Source organism: Dipodomys ordii, unplaced genomic scaffold (assembly GCF_000151885.1).
Source record: "Dipodomys ordii isolate 6190 unplaced genomic scaffold, Dord_2.0 Scaffold98, whole genome shotgun sequence".
Classification (NCBI taxonomy): Eukaryota; Metazoa; Chordata; class Mammalia; order Rodentia; family Heteromyidae; genus Dipodomys; species Dipodomys ordii.
In genome coordinates, this window is record NW_012267314.1 from 2,272,987 (window position 1) to 2,285,238 (window position 12,252).

Below are 12,252 nucleotides of genomic sequence, written 5' to 3' on the forward strand. Positions count from 1 at the left end.
ATGACATCAATTTGTTTTCCACATTTCTTCCTCCTGGCTATCTCCAGATTTTGTATCTCAACCATATATTTCACTTATGTAGCTAAGTTTCCCTTGACCACGTTCATTTGGCTGTGAACTTCAGTGTGTGAATCAGTGGTACGTGGTACCCACAGGCTACTGCTGGTGACTTCCTCTCTAACTGCTTTGATGCTTGGTTGGAAATTGACTTCTAACTTTCTTCCTTTTTGTTTCTCTTCTGCACTTTCATTTTCACTGCCCAGTGTCTCTTTCGGTTATCCATTTTTTGTGTGCACTTTGCTGTCTGTATGTGACCAGAGCAACACGCCTGGTAATCAAGCCAGTGGCAGGTGTGGAAGAATGTGGCGACGGGAGTGAAGGTTCGTGGTGCAGCTTGAACCTTATAAAATTGCTCTTGGTTAATACAAGGTAATGGCTATACTTTACATTGTGCTTTTGGGGTATTAACTAAGGAACACAGGGTGATGGATAGGTATATTGGAATTGTACATAGACTGTAAGTAAGATGTCAACATCTGCATGGATTGTATTGATCAATTTTTGATAATTTCATCATATAAATTCAACTCTATGTTATCTTATTATTATCATAGTTCATATTAGCTTGAATATTTAAGCTTATTTGTAAAAGTTACCATTCCTGATAGAGTATGATTAGATTGTCTGTTCTGATGTAACTTTTCCTAAGCCTTTTTTGTATAAAAAGATACCCCAATAGCATTTTATCTTCTTGCATTCTTTTCTTTTTATTTATTTCTTTTTTTGGGGGGGCCAGTACTGGGGTTTGAACTCAGGGATTTGTGCTTGCTAGACAGGTATGCTCTACCATTGAGCCTTACTTGGCTCAATCTGCTGATCCTGGGACTTGCACTTAGGGCTTGGGCATAGTCCCTGAGGTTTTTTTGCTCAAGGCTAGTGGTCTACCACCTGAGCCACAGCTCTACTCCTGACTTTTTTGGGGAAGTTTATCAGAGATAAGAATCTCACAGTTTTGGGGGGGTGGGAGGAGGGTTGGGTGGGGAGGTGGGGGGAGGATGGGATGGGAAGGGGGAACAAAGGAGGAGGCTACAATGCTTGATAAGAAATGTACTCATTATCCTGCCCATGTAATTGTAACCCCTCTGTACAGTATTTTCACAATAAAAAAAAAAAAAGACTCTCACAGTTTCCTGCTCAGGTCGGCTTTGAACTGCCATCCTTAGATCTTAGCCTCCTGAGTATCTAGGATTACAGGCATGAGCCACCACACCTAACTTCTTCCTGTGCTCTTAACTGGGAAAAAAAATATGGAGGTGAAATTTACAGGTCATTTTCAAGACATGATCTTAAAATTTCCATTCAAATGTATGTTAATTTACCCGGAAATAATCTTTGTTGCCAATTATGGCCATTCTGTTGCAGTCTTATTTGGACTCAGCCTTTCATATAGAGCCTTTGTTTTCCTTCTCCCAGAGCCTGTGAGAGTCTCTGTAAACTCCTGTCAAGAGCAGGCGCCCTGTGGGGTCCAGAGGGAGAAACTTAGACCACCCTGCCTGGGGCCATCTGCTGCGGGCTGCGGGATCTGCAGAGCTCCTCCATCCTCTGGTGGGAACAGAAGTTTGGCCTCTTGCTCACTGGTGATGCTTTGGCTGCATTTTGTGAGTTTCGCCATATGCTGCTTCCTTTTCCATCTCTGTTACTGTCTGGAAGCATGTCAGAGTAGCTCGGCTGCAAGGAGGAAAGCCGTGAGCTTTCAGGACGCTCACGCTGCCTCTTCACTGGGTCTTTGTGGCCTTTAGATATGTAGGATGTAGAGCAATAGATCTGTAGGAAAATGGTTAGATCATCCCTTTGCATTGATCTCAATGACAGGGAAAGAAGAACGTTTCTAAGTGAGATTTCAACATAGAAATAGCTAACAATTGCCAGGCACTGGTGGCTCATGGCTATGATCCTAGCTACTGAGGAGACTGAGATCTAACGATTGCAGTTCAATTCCAGCCAGGGCAGAAAAGTCCTCATGATACTCTTATCTTCAATTAACCACTAAAAAAAAAAACAAAAACAAAAGCACCCTGAAAGTGGAGCTGTGGTCAAAGTGGTAGAGCACCAGCCTTGAGCAAAAGAGCTCAAGGACAGCTTCTAGGCCCTGAGTTCAAACCCAAGGCCACCCCATCACAACCACACCCACCAGCACCACCAACAACAACAACAAAAGAAACTGCTAAGAATTAATTTGAGAGTGGGCTGACTTTAAGTCCTGGGTACTTCCTGCTCATCTTGTTGGGGTGTATTCTGGGTTCCAGAGGGCTGTGGCTCTCTTCTGCTTCTCAGCTCCATCAACAGATACAGGAGCTTCTGCAATGAGTTTTTTTTTCTTCTTATTTTCTAGACTCTGGCTCTTTATAGAAATCCGAACATTTTAAATCAGACATGTATCCCCAAAACCCACAACTCAGGTATAGTTGAACTCTTTTCAAGTCTCAATGCCACTTCAATTTCCTGGGATCTTGGCATACCATTTAGGCATATTTGAGAGACTAAGAATATGATCGTTGAGAGCCAATCTGTAATTCTTTTTTTTTTATTGTGAAAATACTGTACAGAGGGGTTACAATTACATGGGCAAGATAATGAGTACATTTCTCATCAAGCATTATAGCCTCCTCCTTTGTTTCCCCTTCCCATCCCATCCTCCGTCCTCCCCTTACCCCCCCTCACCCAACCCTCCTCCCCCGCCACCAAAGTTGTAAAGTTCGTTTTCGACATAACAACTTATCCATCTCATTGTTGCAATGGGTCCACCTGTATCCCTATTTAAACAATTTGTTTTTCCCCTTTCCCTCCACAAATTATAACAACATCAAATACAGTGAAAGCAGGGGTTATACCGTGGGGGAGGGAACATACAAAGCAACAAAAAAATAATCTTATAAATGTGTTAGAAACAATCGCATGAAAGAAAAAAATATTTGAATACAAAAAAAAAAAAAAAAAATCTTTCCAATACATATATTAGGGTTCAGTTCCCTAACATCAACTTATCTGACCTTTTCTGCTTGACTCAGACAGGTACTAGTTATTGCAAATAAGGGAAACCATGGGACCTATGTTTCTTTGGGCCTGGCTTACTTCACTTAATATAAACAAATGGGGCAATGTCATTCTTTCTGATGGAGGCATAGAATTCCATTGTGTATATATACCACATTTTCTTGATCCATTCATCTACTGAGGGGCATCTGGGTTGGTTCTATATCTTAGCTATGGTAAATAAGGCTGCAATAAACATAGTCCTGCTGGTACCTTTAGTGTGGTCTTGTTTGTGAACATTTGGGTAAATGTCCAAAAGTAGGATTGCTGGGTCATAGGGGAGCTCTATGTGGAGTCTTTTGAGGAACCTCCATACTACTTTCCAAAGTGGTTGAACAAGTTTACACTCCCACCAACAATGCAGTAAGGTTCCCTTCTGTCCACATCCCCTCCAGCATCTGTTGTTATTAGAGTTCTTGATTATAGCCATTCTAACTGGGGTGAGGTGGTATCTCAATGTTGTTTCCATTTGCATTTCTTTTATGGCTAGAGAGGTTGAGCATTTCTTCACGTGTCTATTGGCCATCCTTCTTTTCTCTTCAGAGAAGTTTCTCTTTAAGTCTTTCGCCCACTTATTTATTGGACAGTTGTTTCTTTGAAGATTTGTTATTGGGGGATTTAATTTTTTGAGTTCCAGGTATATTTTAGATATAAGACTCTTGTCTGTTGTATGGTTAGTGAAGATCTTCTCCCAATCCATGGGCTTTCTATTGATCTTGCTAGCTATGTTCTTTGCCATGCAGAAGCTCTGCAATTTCATGCAGTCCCATTTGTCCAACCTTTCTTTGATTTGTTGTGTTTCTGGGTCTCTATTAAGAAAATTTCAGCCTGTGCCAAGGAGACCTAGGGTTTCTCCTATTCCATCCTGTAATGTTTTCAGAGTGTCTGCTTTGACTTCGAGGTCTTTGATCCATTTGGAGTTGATTCTGGTGCAGGGTGATATATAAGGATCTAGTTTTAGTTTTCTACAAGTAGTTAACCAATTTTGCCAGCACTATTTACTGAAGAGGCTGTCTTTCTTCCATTCTATTTTTTTTTAGCTCCCTATCGAAGATTAGATGGCTGTAGGTCTTCAGGTTCATTTCTGGGTTTTCAATTCTATTCCATTGGTCCTGAGGTCTGTTCTTGTGCCAGTACTAAGCTGTTTTGATTACTATGGCTTTATAGTAGAGTTTGAAATTTGGTATTGATATTCCTCCAGCACTGTTCTTTCTGTTGAGGATCATTTTTTGCTATTCAGGGTCTTTTATTGTTCCATATGAATTTTTGGATTGCCTCTTCTATTTCCTTGAAGAATGAGATTGGAGTATTGATAGGTATGGCATTGAATTTGTAGATAGCCTTGGGAAGTATTGCCATTTTCACGATGTTGATCTTTCCAATCCAGGAGCATGGGAGTTTTTCCACTTTCTAAGTTCTGTTTTGATTTCCTTTTTCAAGTTTTTAAAGTTTTCATCATAGAGGTCCTTCACTTCTTTGGTTAAGTTAATTCCTAGGTATTTTATTTTTTGTGGGGCTATTATGAATGGAGTTGCTCTCCTAATTTCAGCTACACTTTTCTCATTGTTGGCATACAGAAAAGCCATTGATTTTAGGGGGTTAATTTTATACCCTGCTACTTTGCCAAAGTTTTGAATCAGCTTGAGTAATTTGGGAGTGGAGTCTATGGGATTCTTTAAATACAAGATCATGTCATCCTCAAAGAGAGAGAGTTTTACTTCTTCTTTCCGTATTTGGCTCCCCTGTATGTTTGTATCTTGTCTTATTGCTGTAGCTAGGCATTCTAATACTAGATTGAAGAGAAGTGGAGAGAGTGGACATCCTTGTCTCATTCCTGAGTTAAGAGGAAATGGCTTTAGTTTTTCACCATTAAGTATAATGCTGGCTGTAGGTTTGTCATATACAGCCTTTACTGTATTGAGGAATGTTCCATGGATTCCTAATTTTTCCAGAACTTTCCTCATAAAGGGGTGTTGGATCTTGTCAAATGCCTTTTCTGCATCTATTGAGATAACTATGTGGTTCTTATCCTTGCTCCTGTTGATGTGATGAATTATGTTAATTGATTTGTATATCCAATCTGTAATTCTTGAGTGCCTTATGGGAACTATTTCTTGAAGAATGATAGTTTCTATCCTAGCTTTTTAAATGTGAGAACCAGTGCCATAGAAATTAGGAATTCAAATATATGTATAAGATTCATTTTGTCTTCAAAACATGCCCACTACCCCCAAAAGTCTTAAAAAAGCTCTGCTTAAACAAGAATTTGCCCATGAATTTTATAGATGGAAACACATTAAGAATGACTTGTTTATCCTTGGCACAATTAGAGATAATTTAGCTCTCAGGACTTCTATTTTCATTTGATGTTAGTAGACATAATCATTGATTATGTCTAGCTAGCATACCACACATCATCGCAGACCTTTTGTTCTTTGTTTGTTAGTACCTGTTGACTAATGATTACAAATGTAAGCTCATGTAGTTAGTGCACAAGAATAGCTTCCAGGAGACCAGGTGTTGCCATTAATTCTATGGTTCGATAGAAAAAGAAGTCCGAGTGATGTTGAGATACGATGTGTTTGAACTCTTCTCTCGAAGGGAAAGATTTGATTTCTGATTTGGGGGTGTGACTGGCTCAGGACAAGTTGGTATCCCTGTGGTGAGGAAATCCTAACAGAGAGGGAAACTAGGTTTCTGTGCCCACCAGTAGGGCTGGCCCCCGGACTCTGGCGAGCTGACATGGCGAGCGATCCTTCAAGTAGTTTCAACTACTATTTTAAAAATTATCTTGGAAGTGGTGCTGTGGCTCAAGTGGTAGAGCGCTAGCCTTGAGCTGAAGAGCGGAGGGACAGCACCCAGGCCCAGAGTTCAAGCCCCACCACTGACCAAAAAAAAATCTTTAAGTAGCTGAACAAAGGGTTTCAATCTAACATGTCAGCTTATGAGCAAAATGCATCTCTGCCATCCTTCTCCCCTGAATGACCAATGTACGGAGGCAGCCTCCATACAGGCCCATTTTGTATGGTCAATTAAAAGTAAGTTATATGACTGAAAAATAGTCTTGAGTTACCTGGAATCTATCTTCTTTGCTTAAAAAGCAATCGAGGTGTTTTCAGTTTTGATTTGTTAAGTTAGAAGGGAGGGAAAGTAGAAGGAAAAAATAATTTCTATGGTATGACTCTTTTTCTTGCATTGGCATAAATATCCTGCCAGTGATTGTCCTAACATTTAATTCTTTGCTGAGCCTGCAGGGCCTGGGTGTTTTATGATTGGAGCTGTAACAGAATGAACGAACGAATGAATGGATGGAATCACCATGTCCTGTGCTTAATTGGATCTAGTTCAGTCTAAGGTAAAGATTCAGTTATTCAGTTCTGTGACTCACCTTGTCCTGCCTTATTCCCCAGGGTCAGGCAAAGCACCAGGTGTGTGCTCACCTGCTTGTTGGTAGACAGGTCATTCTGTCCTTGGCCCTGGGGAGACAGGAGCTCCCACATCCAGCTTCCACTGTGGGCCTGGCCCAGGACATCGCCCTTGATTCCAAGGACAGCATAGCCCATCTTTTATCTTCTGCTTCCTTCTTAAGCCCTAGATAAGCCCACCTCCAAACCCAGTCCCTTGCACAGCCTCCAAACCCACGGGCAAGCCTGTGCCCTTGCTGTTCCTCCATAATCAGTCCTCGCCGGTTGATAATCGAATCTGGCCTATTCCTTTTCTGTCTCCTCCATTTCCCTAGCGCATCTGACCATCAGAAACCTGTTATTATCAATAGGACTCCTGTAATGTACATGAGTTGATTTACCAGACTAAAGACTTTCTTAAGAAGCTGACACAAATGCAGAACCAGGTGGGATCAAGTGAGAATAGTCCTTCACTAGCACTGCGGTCGATAGGAATTGTTTTTTAAATTGATGTATGTAATTTCCAATTCTGTTCATAAAGGTTTCAGCAGACATTTTCCAAGTCTATATGTAGCTAGAGAGAAAAAAAGACATACTATCTGAATGACAAACTTGATAACCATCTTCTCAAAAATAGGTCCGCATTTGGGGAGTGGCAGGTTTGCGTGTTAAAAAGTTCACACAGAAATCACAGGGGATGGTTGGGAAATGCTGGAAAGGGAGGTTGTAGGATGGGAGGAATTTGAGAAATAGTAAGAGGTTTACATAATAAACTTGGTGATTTATTCGTCAGTACAGTGAAGGATCTGGAAGAATCTAACATCATCCTTAGCCTTGGCTCTGTTAATATCATTAACCAAAAGAGGAATTTGGAGGACATGATCTTGGCTTATGTTCAGGGGTTTGATCTAGTGCAGCTACTCATGCAATGTATAATAAGCAGGCATACATTACAAGCCATCAAACTAAGGGAGGGGAAGAGTCTGAAAAATGATTATCTTCAAAATGTCCAAATCAAAGAATCTGTGTTATTGCCCATGGCCATTGGGATGCTATGTAAAAATAACACAACCTGTGAGTAAGTTAAGGTCTTGAGATGGAGAGAGAATCTCGCATTATCCCAGAGGGTCCATGTAATCAAAAGATCTCGGTGAGGCAGAGGCAGGAGGTCAGAGTTCTGAGGGCAAATGCACAGGAACTTGGCAGGCTCTAGAAATTGGGGAAAGGCCTTCAGAGGTCTTACCATGAAGGGAGGTGAAAATGGATGCTTCCTAACCCCAGGGTGTGTGTTTTTCTCCATTATTACTGAGTCGGACCTGATTCTGAGATGGTGAAATGAGTTTCTTAACTAAAACAATTGAATACTCCTTGAGATTTACTAGCCAGTAGGTTGTTGTTAAGAAACAATTCTGGTTCAAATTGCCCTAATTACTTTCTAATTTACTGGAACCGAGAATGGCTATTTTAAGCTTTAGAATTCTTAGCAATAAAGGTGTTTTAAGCTGATAAACGAATCCCCTATGTGAGACAAATACCGAAATCTTTGCTTAAGAGGAAGACCCCAAAGGCCTGGGAATGGAGCCACTAATTTTCCTAATCAAGTGTGTGCCTGAAGGGCAGTCCATAGGAAGTAAAGATAGGAAGGAAAACTAAACTTGAATTCTAGCCTTCAACTGTGGAAAATCACGTAAATTTTAATTTAATGGCACAAGCCCATTTAGATTTAGTTATTTTAGAAAAGGAAAAGGAAAGACAAAGAGGAGAGGAAGAAAAGAGTGGGTCTTTGAAATTTTTGCTTTGTGTGTGTGTGTGTGTGTGTGTGTGAGAAAGTGTGAGTCTTGGGGCTTGAACTCAGGGCCTGGGCACTCTCCCTTAGCTTACTCATTCAAGGCTAGTGCTCTATATCATGAGCTTCTATTTCTGGCCTTTTGATTGTTAATTGAAGGCAAGACTTTCCTTCCTGGGATATCTCGGAACTAGGGTCCTCCCAAGGAGCTATGATTACAAGCGTGAGCCAATGGGTCCCAGCATGAATCTTGCTTCTTTTAGCAAGGACATTTTTTTTTGCATGAAAAAGATATGATATTAGACAAGTATCTTCACTCCCGAATGCCTTATCTTCAAGGAGTGTTCAACTCACTTCCACACTCTGCAGATTGACAGTGGAGCTGCACTGGATCCCACCCCCTGCCTGCTCTTCTTTTCCTCTTTCACAAGGGCCTTGATTCTCAGGGACATCAATGATTCCCATTCTTATTGGAATCTGTGCTTCCTTCTTGTTGTAAAATATGTTTTGGAATGCCTTCTTTACTACCTTGAAATAAGATTTTAAAAAATCACATCACTTCCACCATACAAACTTAAAACCAGCATGAACAACAATATAATGCATGATAGTAATTTGGTCAAAGGCTCGAGGCCTGGATCTAGCTCAAATCTGAATCTAGGCTCAATGGATGATTCTTTGTTATGAGGGAACACTTCGTTTTGAAGGATTTCAAACTCATTTTTACCATTACCACCTTCCCTCACCTGAAGGCCTGCATGTAACAAAACCTTTCACAACTTTATTAAATGCCAAGAGATTGTGCCAACCCAACAAGACCAGTGGAGCTGATCATTAACCATGCTGATCTGAGCCTTCATTCAAGCATTCACTATTAAAATTGTCTGTCATCCATCAACTGCCAGCCACATTTCCAATTGGATCACTGTCCAACTTGAAGTACTTCCAATAGATTTTTGTTTGCTGGTGTGTGTGTGTGTGTTGTGTGTCTGTGTGTCTGTGTGTCTGTGTACTAGGACTTGAACTCAAGGCTTGGGTGCTATCCCTTTACTTTTTTGCTCAAGGCTGGCACCCTATCATTTGAACCACAGCTTCACATCTGGCTTTTTACTGATTCATTGGAGATGAGAGTCTCACGGACTTTACTTCATGGGCCGGCTTTGAACCTCGATCCTCAGATCTCAGCCTTCTGAGTAGCTAGGACTACAGGCATGTGCTCAGCTCTGTTGATTCAGTTTTCCATCCCTCAGCTTTCCTGCTTCTCATTTTCAGCATTGATCAGAGGATATTTATTGCATGCTGTCTCTTGTTCTCAGGCTTGCTACATTCTCTATACTCTCCTTTCTAGCTACATAGTCCTATGTTTTTACCACATCTTCACATCAAAGAAAGGATTTTATAACTGATGAATGAAAAGAGATAAAAACAAAATGCTTTAGGCATTTAGGTGTTAGATGCACTGGAGATAATGCATATTTTTTCCAGAAAAAATATGGCATGCATAATTTAAAATTTTTTGCATCATTGGTTTTCAGAACTGAAGGTCAAAAAGCTGTTGGAGTTATTTGCATGTTCTCCAGGATCAGTGACCTTACTGTGTGTTGGAGATTCAAAGCATGAACTTGAGAGCATTGGTTCTATCTAAACCAATGGGATTTGACAAATTCATGTTTCTTAAAGTTTTCTAACAAAGATTAAAAATGCCTTTCCCAGAAGGATTGGAAGTGCAGTAGAAGGAAATGCCTTAAGAAGACAGCAATAAAATGGTAATTATGGCATGTCAGACATCAGAGGAGGAGTTGGAGATGTTTTATAGATGGTGTTAGAATGACTCTGAGCAGCCTACAAATCATCGTTTTTTGGAGTGCTGGTTTAAATCCTAGGATCTTAAAGTATGAAATTATAGCCCTGACAGCAGAAATATGTATAAGTATCAGTTAGCCAAATGGTCATTTACTGAGGCCCTAGAATAGTGCGTGAGCACACTAGTCGTCGGAATGATCTGCCAGTTCAGTTAGGGCGCCAGACTTAAAACAGGGTAGCTATATAATTTGCTGGGCCTAGTTCAAAATGAAAAGCTGGGGCCCTTGTTCCTAATTTATTAAGACCCTTGAAAGACGAATAACACAGCATTAAACCAGGCACGGGGCCATTCTAAAGACAGGGACCAAGGGAATGCGTGTCACATGCTCTTATTAAATCTAATGATAGTATTTACGTAGAGATATGTATAGAACTATGGGAACAAGGTAAAAGGAGTATGGTAAGGCTGAATGGTGGGACCCAACCTTGAAAGATGGAGCAACTTTTGCTATAAAGATAGGCATCCAGATGTTCTCTAGAAAGGGACAGGCAAGGGGGAAGCCTCGTTCTCTTCATGTCTCTCCACAGAGTAGAAGAAATCTCATGATTTCTTTTTTCTTTTTTGTCAGTTGTGGGGCCTGAAATCTGGGCCTGGGTGCTGTTCCTCAGCTCTTCAGTTCAAGGCTAGCACTCTACCACCTGAGCCACAGTGCCACTTCCAGCTTTTTCTACTTATGTGGTGCTGAGGAATTGAACCCAGGGCCTCATGCATGCAAGGCAAACACTCTACCACTGAGCCACCTTCCCAGCCCATATCTCATGATTTCTACATGCTAGGCTCATGTTCTTCTGTTGTACTTTGCCAAGCTCAGACATTATCCATTGACCTAAAGTGAAAGGAGATGTGGATAGAGAGATGAGCATGAGAATTCCCTGATCTCCTTTATGATTAGATCTCATTCTTGTCAGTTATTGGGTAACTTTCTTTTTCTTTTCTTCTTTTCTTTTCCTTCCTTCCTTCCTCCCTCCCTCAATCCTTCCTTTCTTTCTTTCTCCCTCCCTTCCTCCCTCCCTTCCTTCCTTCTTTCTTTCTGCAATATGTTTACCCTTTTGTTTATTGCTTGTGGACTATGTTCTGACCCCCATATGGGAAGTTAGCCCCTAAGTCTCTGTGGCACCAGCTAAATTCTCCCTGAAGGGTTAAAGTAATTCCATTCTTGAAGCAGTGACCATTTGTTGCTTGTTTATCTCAGCTAGCAGAGCAACACGTGGTGGTAATACAAACACCTGGTTGTGTGCCTTTATAAGCCCTGCAAATCCTTAGCTTGGAGCTCTCCTCCTAGGCTCCACTGTGTCGGAGTGTAGGACAAGGCCCAAGCTGCAGCCCGTCTAAATAAAACCTTAAAACAGCTGTAAAGTCTGACTCTCGGTGGTCTTCTTGGTGGGGTCCTGCGACTTGGGCACAACACTCCCAGGTTCTCCAGTGGAACCTTTTGGTTTAATGGAAATGTTCTGTCTGGACCATCCAATATGGCAGCCATGAGTCACTGAGCACTAGTATCGTGACTAGTATGAACAACAAACTGAAGTTTTCGTTTTACATAATTGTAACTATTTGAAATTGGATTTTCAGTAGTTATTTGTTATTGTTTGGAGACACATTGAGGGCTTGAATCAGCATTCAGAGGTGGCACTTTGGGGAAGTGATTGGGTCATGAGAGTTCTGCCTTCATTAATGGACCAGTCCATTGAGGAATTCAGAATGTCAGCAGGTTATTGGCAGGTGGTAGAGCTGTACACAGAGGCCGGGTGGGAGAAGGTGGGGCACTGATGAGTGTCTTTGAAGGATATATCTTGCTCAGCCCCTTCCTGTCGCCCTCTTTCTGCTTGCTGATTGCAATGAAGTGAGAAGTTCTGCTCTTTTCAGCCATGATGCTCTGCCATTCAACAGGCCCACAGAGAAGAGGCAAAACAGACATGAGCTAAACAAGCCTTTCCTATATAATATGTTTCCATAGCAACAAAAATGTTATATCCCAGCATACTTTAGTTTTGCTATCATCCAGGCTTATTTGTAGTCTTTTCTAATTTTTCACTTTTTCTTCTGACCTCATTCCATCCTCAGAATTGAAAATCAGTTGAGACTCCCAGTATTTGTTCCACAAA

General features: G+C 41.1%; 1 protein-coding gene across 2 annotated transcripts in view; it reads left to right on the plus strand.

The window, feature by feature from the left end:
- The first annotated feature begins 204 nt into the window (after positions 1–204).
- Ipcef1 (interaction protein for cytohesin exchange factors 1) overlaps positions 205–12,252 on the plus strand; it is a 149,188-nt gene continuing 137,140 nt past the window's right edge. Inside the window, exons 1-2 of one of the 2 annotated variants that reach the window (XM_013026973.1) lie at positions 205–429; positions 1,474–1,605. The gene's annotated coding sequence lies outside the window, so the exon portion shown is untranslated. The remainder of the gene's footprint in view (positions 430–1,473; positions 1,606–12,252) is intronic. The other variant, XM_013026974.1, reaches the window with a different exon arrangement.